This window comes from Eptatretus burgeri, chromosome 3 (assembly GCF_056783735.1).
Source record: "Eptatretus burgeri isolate ZD-2024b chromosome 3, Ebu_testis_v1, whole genome shotgun sequence".
NCBI lineage: Eukaryota > Metazoa > Chordata > Myxini > Myxiniformes > Myxinidae > Eptatretus > Eptatretus burgeri.
In genome coordinates, this window is record NC_140963.1 from 99,175,372 (window position 1) to 99,189,229 (window position 13,858).

The 13,858-nt window shown below is 41.0% G+C and overlaps 1 long non-coding RNA gene across 1 annotated transcript in view; it reads left to right on the forward strand.

The window, feature by feature from the left end:
• Positions 1-5,990: 5,990 nt before the first annotated feature.
• The window catches only part of LOC147030526 (uncharacterized), a 160,726-nt gene continuing 152,858 nt past the window's right edge, over positions 5,991-13,858 (forward strand). Inside the window, exons 1-2 of the long non-coding RNA XR_015056433.1 lie at positions 5,991-6,860; positions 13,492-13,596. This is a non-coding gene — a long non-coding RNA (uncharacterized LOC147030526). The remainder of the gene's footprint in view (positions 6,861-13,491; positions 13,597-13,858) is intronic.

Sequence of the window (13,858 nt, forward strand, 5' to 3'; positions counted from 1 at the left end):
CAGACGCCTCCATAGCTACAATTGCTACTGAGACAGTGAGAGTGGATGAGCAGTGGCATCGGATTTCACAGCTCACAGATCCCTGCACTGGTGCCAAGAAGTATCCTAATTTGAGCAAAGTGATGAAGGGAATCTTGGTCATTCCTCATTCGAACGCATCATGTGAGCGGGCACTCAGTCTTGTACGGAAGAATCATACTGAATTTCATCCCAATTTGAGTGTCAAAACCCTGGAAGCTCTCTTAATTGAAAAACTAGCTCATAGCACCCCTTGCTACCAGAGAGAATACAGCAAAGACATAATCAGAAGGGCTAAAAGAGCCACACAGCTGTCACTCAGCAAAGCTGCCATGGAAAAAGCAAGCAGCAGTAGTACCAGCCAGTAAGGTAAGAAAAATATTGCTTCTTTTGTGCTTTTTGTTAATCTTTGATTGTCCCCTAACTTACTAATATTAACATACATGTAACATTAAAAAGTGCACAATTTTCCCCTTTTTTGTTCAAAAAGTGGGAATTCTTAACATGTTAAATGCTCCAAAATAGGGCTCAGAGGGCACTAGAGAGCGTCTAGAACCCCAGAGCTTCCAGGGCCCTAAGGCGGGCCCTGGACCCCACCTCGAGGGTCGAGCGCTCCGCGCTCGAGATGTGCGCTTCGCGCACATTATTTGGTGTCGGTTGCAAATCCTCCCTAATTCTGATTTCCAAAAGTTGGCATCTCTGGAAGAGTGCTTACCTGATGAAGGTCCTACATGTGGTATGACCAGTCAACACCATGCTCTTTCTGCTGTTGTCGCCCCTCAGTATCATGTTGCTTGTGTTGCTGTTGCAGCCTGTGATCACAATGAGGGTTCTGCTTTTCCTGCATCCCTTCAACACAGTGCTGTTTCTGTTGTTGCTGTTGCTCCTTTCGACCCTGTTCACCCGAAAGACCTTTCGAGTCCATATGACCCTTTAAACTCCTATAGGTACTTCGACCCCTTCAACATTTATACCCACAGATCCTTTAGACTCGTTGAGACCCCGTAGACCCATTCTGATCCCTTTTTTTGGAGTCCAGATGAACATTACACCCATTGAACTGCTTCGACCCCTTTAGAACCCTCGAAACACACACACACACCACACAAACATCAAAATCGCCTTTTGCGACACAGACGACTTTTCAGTAGGTGATGTGCAAACACTACCAACCCTCTGGGTAAACTGTGCTAGTAACCTCATCTAATCGAAAACTACTTGTAAAAAACTATCAATAGAATGAAATGAGATTCCTGGAAGTTGTACAACAAAAAATAGAGCCTCTCCCCCTCCTCCCTTGCGAACCTGGTGTTCCCTGTCCTCAATTAGAATCGTCATTGGAACAAAGACATTCGTCGTCTCCATCCTCACAATGACATCCATCATCATCATCATCGGAACAAACACATTCATCGTCTCCATCGTCACAATCACATTCACATTCATCGTCTCTTTCGTCACAATCACATTCATCATCTTCTGAATCCAATCTGTCATCATCGTCGTCATCATCATCTTCCACATCTTTATCCTCCCCATCAGGCTCATCTTCTCCATCCACTTTCTTGCCCTTTCTGTGAACACACAAGAATAACCAGAACTTCATTTGAGAGAACATTTCTCTGCGTAGCACAAATGTATGAATCAGAGCACAACCAGATATATAAACCCCAATAACAATAAATTCATCAGTAGAGAGGTCCATCGGGATCATAGTTTGCTGTTCTTAATTTGAAGATCAATAATAACATGAAGACTTGTGAAGAGCTTTACCGGAGCCGTTTGTTCATCCATAAATTAATCGTACAAAGCGATTTGATGATAAATATCACCATGGAGATGATCCCGACAGCATATTCAAATCTCCCCCAAAGCGAAACGAGCTCTCCACCGTCCATCGGGCCGAAGATGGAACCTTCCCCAAAGATCTGTGGACACGGATATAACAAGTTTAATAAATTAATGTTATTTCAATGAAAACAGGAATCTATTTCCTTCATAACAATCCTTAGATGGGATCCTGTCAAACTGAAGTTGAAACGACGTTCTGACCACAGGCCCAGCAAACGGATCGAACATTCCAGAACAGGTGAGGTTTCCTTGTAATAAGATTTAAGAGTAAATTTGTTCACATCGTCATCAAACCGTCATTATTTCTTGAATGTCACAATCTGCTCTCTTCCAAAAACTTCATTTTCTTCTTGTTACAATTCACCGTCTGTCCGTCTGTCTGTTCCCAGGTACCGCAAAAACGGCTGAACCGATTGCAACCATTTTTTGTGTGTTTAATCTTCGGACCCCTTTGAATATAATTGGCATACATATAATAACAACACCCCTTAACGGCTCCCGTAGGGAGTGGTGCTTCTTGTATTAATCAATGGGATCTTTAAACCTGTTCTGTCGGGTTTAAATGGCCCGACAGCATTATGGCCTCCGTCCATGAGCGACGGTCTTTCTCTCCGTTTCCCACTTACCTGGTAAGACTTCTTTATGGCCCAGACTCCAGGATGCACTTGCAGGTGCGCCAGAAACATATCCTCTTGAAATTCTTTGAAAAAACTCAAGGGCATAACAAGGTACGACCACATCGTAGCAGCGAATGCGGCAGAATGGTTGAAATGTTCTCAGGTAAGCAAACAATGCATCTCGACGATGGTCTTTGTGACGCAGCAAGCATTGTTGTCATGGTAACTGCATTCGGTTCCAAACAAACCCATTTCAGTTTTCATTGTAGCGTCATCTCATGTATTATATGTAATTATATAATGGTTTGTAATATTTGTGTACAGGTTGGCCTGAAAGTCGTTTTACCCCTCCCCAGTAAAGCATTCGTTCTTAAACTCTTAATATACAGGTTTTATTGCACAGCACTGCACTTACAATATGAATCAATTATTTTAGAGGTCAATGTGGACCACAAGGTCAACAGAGGGCAAAGGTCAACAACTTCGGTGAGATTTCTAAAATCCTCAATTTTCATCTGATTGACTTGAAATTTGAAGAGAATTTGCATATTTGGTCATTGAATTCAACCAGCCAATTATTTTTGAGGTGGACGTCAACCAAAAGGTCAACATTGGCCAGATTTCTAAAATTGTCAATTTTCATCCAATTCACTTGAAATTTGAAGAGGATACTATAGTTTCAAGTCACCAAATTCAACAAGCCAATTATTTTTGAGGTCCACATCGGCCAAAAGGTCAACGTACACTGGATTTCTAAAATTGTCAATTTTCATCTGATTCACTTGAAATTTTACGAGGAGTTGCATATTTGGTCATTGAATTCAATCAGCAATTATTTTTGAGGTCAAATTGGTTTTATGGATTTTGCAAGTATTGTGCTCTGCACGACGTCTTCTTCTTGTTTGTTCCTTGGTGGGCGGGGGGGGGGGATTTTTTTTTTTTTTTGACAAATATGTTGATCGCCTAAAAATATGAAAATCCTCAAATTGCATCCGATTTACTTGAATTGTGAACAGGATTTGCATTTCAGGTCAATTAATTCAACCACCTATTACTTTTGAGGTTATCTTAGGTCAAATGGTCAACATAGGCCATAAGTTCAACCCAAAATAGGCTATATTTTTAATTGTGTCTAAAATTGTCATATTTCATCCGATTGACCTGAAATTTGAAGACCATTGAATTAATGTCAATTACGTTACGTTAATTAGACCAATTAATGCACCAAAAATTAGACCAATTCAACTGAAATTACCCAATTAGACCAAAGACCAATTATGTTAATGCACATTACGTCAATGAGTTAAACGACCGATTAATTTTGAGATAAACTTCGGCCGAAAGGCCAAATTTTACCAGATTTTCTAAAATCCTCAATTTTCATCCGATTCACTTGAAATTTGAAGACCATTTGCATATGAGGTCGCTGAACTCAACCACCTATTAATTTTTAGGGCAACTTAGACAAAAAGGTCAACATAGGCTAAATATATAAAATTCTCAATTTTCATCCAAATGACTTGAAATTTGAAGAGCATTTGCATGTCAGGTCACTGAATTCAACTGCCTACTAATTTTGAGGTAAACATAGACCAAAAGGTCTGCATAGGCCAATAGGACAATTTGTGCCAAGTTTTCTAAAATACTCAATTTTCATCCGATTGACTTGAAATTTGAAGAGCATTTTCATGTCAGGTTACTGAATTCAAACACCTGTTTAATTTTAAGGTAAACATAGGCCAAAAGGCCAATTTAGACCAAATTTTCTAAATCCTCAACTCTCATCCGATTGAGTTGAAAGTCGAAAAGGATTTGCATATCAGGTCACTGAATCAACCACCTATTAATTTTGAGGTAAACATAGGCCAATTTGGGCCAAATTTTCTAAAATCTTCAATTTTTATCCGATTGACTTGAAATTTGAAGAGCATTTTCATGTTTGGTCGCTGAATTCAACTACCAATTAATTTTAAGGGCAAAATGTCAACACAGGCCTAATTTTCTAAAATTGATAGATCGGGCCAAAAACTAAATATATCAATATAATCTCAAAACAAAAACTAAAGATATCGCTATATCTCAAAAAGTTGTGGACGAGTTATGATAAAACAAGGTGGATGAGTTGGTTAGGTGACAACAAGAGGATTGGATTTTTGTTTGGATCCAGCCCATCAGTGGGATACAAAATGTGAACTGTTCCACCTGGCAGAGGGGTGCACTCTTCCGAGTGCCATTCGACTTTGTGCTGTTTTGCCAAGTTGATTTTTCTCAACTAGTGCATGCCCGTACGTGCGTGGCTGTACATGCAAAAAAAAAACAAACATTTCAAACCGTGTGATACAAACAACAACCACACAGATCGTTCCTTCGCTCTCGCGTGCCCGTATGTGTGTGGCCGTACGTGCAAAAAAAAAACAAAAAACTTTCAAACAACCACACAGGCCGTTCCTTCGCTGTCGTAAACGACGACTCGATTGGGGCATTGTGTTTTAGAAAATCGAGAAAGAAATCGAGAAAGAAATCGAGAAAGAAAGAATACAATAAGCCGATAAATCGAGAAAGAATACAGTAAGTCGTTACTCTCCGGAAGTTAAGTCCTCACTGTCCGGAAGTTCGCATACCGCAGTTACGATTATTTGCAATTTAGTTTTAATGGCCAATTATTCAATTGGCGCCAACGTATTTTGCCTTTTCGCAATGTCATCGCAAGGAAAAACACAAAGAGAAGAGAAGAGAGAAAAAATAACGTACGTGCAAAAACAAAAAACAATTAAAAAAAAAAAATAAAACTTTCAAACAACTTCACAGGCCATTCCTTCTCTCTCGTAAAAGACTACTCGATTGGGGCATTGTGTTTATCTATTAATGTGCATAAGAAATCAAGAAATTATTAGAATATACTATCCGGAAGTCCATACGTTGTAACGCGTAATGGGGAACGCGGCTGAGAATCTCTTCCCCATCGGCCACGCCTACGCAGCAACGTGTCCTGTCATTGGTTGGTAAATAAATGGCCATAACTTGGGAACCACTTGTCCGATTAATATCAAACCTTGAAAAGGCACATCCACAGGGCCCCAGCAATATACCTGGCAAGTTTCAATGAGATCGGAGCAGTGGTTGTTGAGAAACAGCAGTCACAGACACACACACACACACACACACATACACATACACACACACACACACACACACATCGACCACACACACACACACATCGACCACACACACACACACATCGACCACACACACACACACATCGACCACACACACACACACACACACACACACGCACGTACACACACGTACACACACGTACACACACGTACACACACGTACACACACACAGAGACACACGTACACACACACATTGCTGGAATTGTAGATAGATGAGTGCTTTTTCATTTGTCTGTCTGTCTTTGTGCAGGATATCTCAAAAAGTTGTGGACGGATCCGGATGAAATTTGGTGGGCAGGTTGGGTGTGTGACAAGGATGAACCGATTAGATTTTGGTGAAGATCCGGATCCGGATCCGACTACTATAATTTTTTATGCGATTCTTCACCATTGAGAGATCGGGCCAAAAATGATATATAGCACGATATCTCAATAAGTTGTGCATGGATTTGTACTTAACTTGGTGGAAACGGGTGTGTGATAAGGTAGAATTGATTCGATTTTGGTGAAGAATCGAATCTGGATCTGGACGCGTGAATTTTTTATTTTGTAAAGTAATTCTTCACCATTGAGAGATCGTGCCAAAAACGATATATTGCATGATGATTCAAAAACGTATGCGGCCTGATATGTTCTCGTGGAACAGGCTATACGTGGTGGAAGTACGTACTCTACCGAGTCCCCTCCAAGTTCGTGTTTATTCTCTTATGTTTCCTGCTTATCTGACTGTGAATTGAAGTAAATGTTTTGGTCTTTTCATGAGGAATCGTGGTACTTTTATATTCGTACTATGTGGGGTACAAATGCTCTAAATGGGCTTAAAGTATTGGTTGTATATATGAAAGTAAATTGACATACAAATTTGAAACTTTCAAAGAGGAAGCATTTTTAGATTACAAAAAAACTGGTGATGGTTCAATTTGTTTGTCTGTTTGACATTTGGTTCTTTTAATTTTAGATTACAAGAGAAGCATTGTCCAGTATGGTGACTCAAGTCTCAAGTGACCATGCAATGAAGTTGGAATTTTCATTGATCTCTCTGTTCAACAAATGGATGGGACTCGTCTCCCTATGACAATGTTTCACCAACGACAACAATGACGTGATGATGTCGATGACAACAACAGCAACGGAACTACACTGAGTGTCTCCCGAAATAATTTTCTTCATCACAGTAGCTGCCTCCTGCGCATGCATGTAAGTGCTTGCCTTACATTGCGTGCCAACCCATTAGAACAACACACACAGCATAAAACTAAAGACCAGGGAGGGAAATAAGGTAATCCAAGGCCATGGAAAAACGTGAATAATAAAAGAATTGTTTCCAGTAATTGAATGCTTGAATATTTATAGTTGCTGAATGCTAATTTTGGCAATGGATGTTAACAGCACGGTAGGGCTGGTCACAGAATGAAAGGCAAAAAGCAGTAGCTGCAGTCGAGATCGTCTCACTGTGCCTCATCGTGATGAGATGGCGAGATAATTGGTACAAGCAGCCTGTGTTTCATCATGGAAACACTCCAGTGGAAAGGCATTTAGTACGTTAATGTCCCCCCTGTTTCCTCTTTTATTACCGCCTGGCTGGATGGGCTGAAAAACATGAAATTAATGAAGCCTGAAACGAAGATTTGTGCATGGAGAAGAAAAAAAAAATGGGGAGCTGTGTGAGAGGCAGACTGACTTGGCATTTGATATAACTCAATGGCATTCAAAATAATTTCTCCTGATTGAGGTGTGTATATTTAGGCTACAATAGTGCAGTTTTCAATATGAAGTCCCCCTTCATCATTCAGGTGCCATGCCTGTTGTGAATCTGGTAGGATTGTAGGTTGAATGTAGTAAGATGGCAAATACTAGCACTGAATAAGACCATCGATGAATGCATAAGGTAAGCAAAAGTGGCATCGGTTTGACCCCTTCTCATTTTCCCTGCATGTACAGTATGTATATTAGATAGTGGTACTGCAACTTAAACGGTTTTCTTAATCTCGCATTGAAATGAACCCATGTACATTTAGGCGATGATTAAATAATCTTTGCTTTTTATTTCCCGCCACTCACACTGTACTGCTTTTTTCATGTGATGACATTATGTGTTTTGGAGTTATTGCTTTTTAGCTCCCTGGAACCTGGGGTGGGGGAGATGTTGCCCCTCAAAATGTGTATTTGCTTTCTTCTCAAAACCTCCACACATCATTTCAATGAAACTTGACCACAACCTTCATTACCCGTGACGTACCAAAGTTTGTTCACAGCATTAATAACATCCATAGGTATTTACTTTCTTCTCCGTTACATTATTTTGTGGGTCAACAACACCTACCAATTGTTCCCTGGTTATCTTATCCAGCTGCTACCTGGTGAGCAACCAGGGGAATTGCCCATATTTTTGTATAAAGTATGAGCATGTACATTTGTAGGTTTTACTTTATATATTTTATTACTTGATGTTTTTTGGGTGAGATAGAAACACACTTTTTCCTTGGCTGGACAAATTCTTGACCAGGGGTGCAGTGTTCAGTTCCTAAGCAGCTAGCTAGCGCTTGCCAAGCTTGCCGTTCCTTATCTATGGTTTTGAATGGAGTGCTTGCTTGAGTGTTTAACCCACTTTTGTGAGTGCTCTACAAGAAACTTGGTAACTGAACGCACCCCCAGCTGGTGTCAAAGGGACCGGATACTGAGACTTAAGACCAGGCTGAGCATCGACCATTGTTTAGAAGCCATGTGTGGATTGCTTATTTCCAACGTTGGGAGTCGGATACCATTGACTCACAAGCTGTGTTGATTGTTCTGAGATAGAGGACCATATGCCCATATTTTTCTGGACATACCATTTAAGTTACTCCGGAGTGTCCCCTTTGATCCCTAAATCTCTCCGGCTGGCTGTTGTTTTTTAAATATCCAAAAATGCTCAGGATTTTGCCATTTATTTTTGCTTTGGCATTTTCAAAGGGATAAATATTAAGATTTGAGATACTTTTGTTTAACCTTATTTAAATGGTTAAACTATATTTATACATTTTCTTTCAGTGACAAAATGCGGTTATGTATTCTTTGGACATGACAGTTGGGTACAGGTCTGTGCTACTCCATCATGGTGCAATGGACCTATTCAAACATTGACACCCACATGTCAGATATATATATATATATATATATATATATATATATATATATATATATATATATATATATATATATATATATATATATATATATATATATATGTATATATATTGTGCTCAGTCCACGATTCAGCGTCTTTTTTGAGTCTGTACCATACACACTTTACAATACCAAAACGAAAGTGCAAATTGAATGCAGAACTAAAGACAAAATTCCCATATTTTCCAAATCATTGAGAATAATGGGAAGCCGAGTGCTTGGTATGTCGAGTTGGTACATACAGTATGTCTCTGTGGCAAATAAAGGTGCTATTGATTTACAATCTCATGTGGACCCGGAAAAGCACAATATTTCTCGTAATAATTCAGTATTTCAACAGGAAGAATGGCGGCTTGGAGTCAAAATTAATCGAGGTCTGGAACACATCGAATGAGACTGCTAATAGGATTACTCAATACATCAAGAAAACTCTTGAAAAGAGTGTCCTCTTTTTTTCACAGTGTCACTCTCTGCAGTTTCGCTTTCCGCAGTGTTGCTCTCCGGAGTGTCCTCTTTCTTGAAAGTTCAAAGATGGTAACCCAATCTGAGATGAGATGTGCAAATAATTGATAGACCCGACTAGATTTTTGGACGCCATGCACCAGCTATTGTGGGTTTATGTGGTGGTAGAAACATCTGGATGGGTGCAGATGGGAAGAGAACATAATGATTTTGGAGAATTGCTGGAAACTGAATGTAGGAAACCATGTCCTTGCAGCCAAGTGGAGACTGCCCACAGGGCAAACCCAGATTTGACTATGTTCCAAAGGCAGAAATCACCCCAGGAATCATGATGCCATTTTTGATTCTGATACCAATCAGTTAAAACTAGGCCCATTAACTTATTACTCAGAAAGCAAGACTCATGCCACAATGCATAAAATGAAATTATATTTAGCAATTATAAAGCTATCTCACCCCATGATCTAAACACTAATGCTGTCCTAAACCTAATCTTATCTAAAGTTACCTTCTCTACAGCACTAATAAAATGGAAACAGCACAAAGTATTAAGTATTTCAGTTCGATGGAGGGAGTGTTTAACCAGCTGTAGAAACCCGGTGTTTCATTCAAGGGTTGCTCAGAAAACCAAACTGTCAATGAAACACTTGGTGGTATAATGTGCAGCAAAAATAGGCACATCCACTTTCGTCATATAAATACTTGTAATGAAGATGACAAAGCACATCAAAATGAAGGCATTGAATTCTCAAGGCATGCCATGCAGAGGTTAAGCTTATTGGTAACTATTTCAAAATGGATGGAAAATGTACCAAGTCACATGTGACATTGGCTTCTGTCTTTCCAAGCCAAATAGCTTCAGCATTTTCAAAAAGGAGAGGTCCCACCTCATGAAAGGGAATTGCTATGCCAATTAAATGGCATGGGGCTCCACCCACAGGATCTCAAAAAACTTGCAGATTCAGTAGGCCCCAAATAAACAATGGATATTATGTCATTGCTGCCTCACCACAAAGGGGAAAGACACAGTCCCAAGGTCAGCACTTTGAACAATGCAAACACTCAAGTGCCATGAGAAGGAAACTGGCAGATTACACAGAACAGACGAACACTCTGTGGAGTAATAGCTCGATCAACTCTGAGTCTGGGAGGTCGGTGGTATAAACCCCATCAAAGGCATGCCAAAGTCTTTGAAAATGGTATGTGCTGCTTCCTTACTTGATGTTCAGCATTTAAAAGGATAGAGCATGCACAATCCCCTTAGGAATTGGCATCCATGGGGAGGAGGAAATTCCTCCTTAGGAAATGCCCCATTGAGTGTGGTGAGAAAGGAAGCACCATTGTTGTAATGTTGTTGGTACCCAGAGTGCCCCAGGAACTGACACCACTACCTTCAAGCTCAGTGGCTGTGTTCATCTTATCAAACAGTCCTGTGTTGTATCTTGTGTATTCGTCTGTATGTCTGTGTGCGTGAGACATCTGCATGTGACAGCTCCACTCTGAGCCTTAAAGGCTTAAAAAAAATGCTGACCTCACAGGTCAGGGGACCTCATGGACGTGATTGGTTGGCTTCTCTTTTCACTATCATCCATGCAACGAGTCATACCATCAGCCTGGAGAGAGGCTATTTAAGTCATTACCATCCTCAGGCCAGGAAAACTTGCTGCTGACCGATCAATGCATGTCCCTTCTTTTATGTTGAGCAATCAAAGGCATTGGGTTTCACTTGGAAACCAAACAAGCTCTGGAGGGACTCTGAATGATGGTCTTCCCCATGGGTCTGTTTTCACTCTATCTTCAATGTGTATGTGAGCGACATGCCTTGTACCATCTCAAGAAAGCTCGCCTCTGCAGATGATCTTGACCTTGCTCCCAAAGTAATCATCCTTGAATATCTCCACAGTACTCTGTCCCAGGACTTATAGGTTATGGAACAATAGTTCATCCATTGGCACCGCTGCCCATACCCAACTAAGACCACAGTTACCACTTTCCATCTCAGCAGCTGACTGACTAACAGCAAACTCCAGGTTTTCTTTGCGGCAAACCAGTCAAGAACGAACTTTCCCCCACGTACCATGGAGTCACCCTTGATCGCAGCCTCACATTCCCATGAACACATAAAATGGGTCAGAAAATATGAAGACCAGGGTAAACATCATCTGGAAACGAGCGGGTATGAGCTGGGGATAAGTGTTCACACTGCTGGCCTTGATCTTGTGTCCTCATCAGCAGCTATTTTGGCTGTTCTCCTGCGTTGGGCAGATCTGACAAAGGAGCCTCCAGGTTTTGACCTCCCCCAGAAGCAGTGGTCTGCACTCAACAGGATCCATCCTCTCCATGCAAAGACATCACCTCCAACTCCACAAATGGAGGCAGCCCAAAGACAGCCCAGAACGTGACTGTGGTCATCCAGATCAGACTATCCACCACATTGTGAATCGGTGTCACTTATTGAAAGGTGATGACCTGATTAGGACAATCAACCTAGCAACAGAAAGTACTGTGACTTGGCTATCCAAAGGAGGGATTCCTGGATACCATTAGCAGACAACTTGGAAGGAAAGGCTATGTGCCAGACATAATAGAAAACTCGATGTCCAGAAAGATGGCCCTGATGAGTCATTTGACAGTGGATCCAATATTAGTTGAGTTAAAAGAAGCAACATGTCCAGTGTCAGCTAGCCTGAGCAGAAGCATTACTGATGAGTAGAGATTAGAAAGTTGGAAAAGAGGTGATACCTGAGGTCTTCATCAATGATACATTCCATCATTTTGCTTAAGGTGGGGAAATGCTGACCCATCAACCATTGACTGGCTCACACCTGAAACCCTGCTTGTCAAGAAGGTGACATTAGAAACTTCCCAATATGAAGACTGGAGACGATCTGAGAAAGATCTGAAGAAGAGGAAGGAAAGAGGAGAGATCAAAGCACAGTTATTGAGGATTACACTACCAAAGCCACCGGGACTGGTTGCAGTGGAAATCAAAGTTTCTGCAGATTGGGAAAGCCAAAACGAGGTGGGAGGACTGCAGACGATACATTTCTGAGAAAAAGCCTCATGGATGGAATTGTTGAAGGTGGAGGGAGGGGAAGGAGATTACACACCGAAACAAGAGGTTATTATGAAATGACCTACAAAGCCAGAAATACCATAATGAGGTCAGAGAAGATGCTGAGGGGCAGGGACTGTGGACAAGGGAGTTATGAACATATGCCACAAAACCACATACAGATTGTGTGCTCAGTCTGTCAAAGAAAAGGATGAAGTTGTGAGGGAGGGAGGCATGAGGCAGGAACATCTTGTTTGAGAAATGTTTCTGTCAGACAGATAATGTCATGGGATGCAGAGGTTACGTGGGCAGAGAGATCAGAGAAGTTTGTTTGAACCCCTTTGATGTTGGAGACCAACAGGGTGAGGAAGGAGGAACAGAGACTCGGGGGATTCTGTTGGGTATTAGAGCATGATGTAGGAACAGGGGAGGACAGAATACAGACAGAAGTGCTTATTGGGTTGGGAGGAGGTGCGGGGACATAGGGGATGGCAAGTGAGCTGATGGAAAGAGCTTGTGAGCTGAGGTTAGGGTCTGTAGAGTTGAGAGGATGAATGGGTGTTGCACATGCAGGAAGGGGTGAAAGAGCTGTGGAGAGGGTAGGGGAAGAGCTGAGTGAAGGGTGGGGGCACAGCTGTGGGGAGGGTAGTGGAAGTGTAACAGAAGGCAGAAGCTGGCATGGAATGGATTTTAACTGGTTGCAAGTATTTAAAATAACTTATCACTTTTGCAGTCCAAAATCCATCACATGATCACAAACATCATGGTCAGAATGGAAAAATCGACAATTAAATGATCATAAGAAAAATGTGCTGTGCTTTAATTTAAAAATAATGCACAATATTTGGATTTTGTGCTGGCAAGAAAACATGAAAGAAAGCTTGAGATGGAAAGGAATGAACAAGAAGGACATGGGAATGGTAAAAGCAGTTGTGATTGAGAAGGATAGAACATTCCGAATATACTAATTACTTCCGAGTTGCACAAACACATAAAGCACATTAATCCACAGAAAAGCACACAAAGCACAATTCTACAGAGCAGCACAATAGGAATGAAAGTGGGAATGAATTCTCAGGTATAAGGAGGATGGAAAGAAACATTATTTAATAAAAAGTATATTTGTTTGTTGTCCCTCTGATTCAGAATTCCTTCTTTGATTTGAATACAGCTCCTGAAGTACATCAAACTCACAGCAGAATCCTTTTACCAAAGCAGCTGCAACTGAGCTGGCCTCTTGGTTGAAAGAAGGTAAACAGCAGGACATTTTGTAAAGTAATTCATGATTAACATGATGTATCTGTTCCCATTGCGGGTGGTTGGAAATGGAGCCACCACATCAATAGCTACTCTCTCAAAAGGAACTCCCACGTCATATTGTTGAAAAAGGACTTTTTCTCATTTATTCGGCCCTTCTGTGGCCAAACATTGGTATATTATTGGACCCAATCCTTCATACGAATCTCTGCCTAAATTTGGCCAAATAACCTACGGTCTTTTGGTCGTGTGGTTA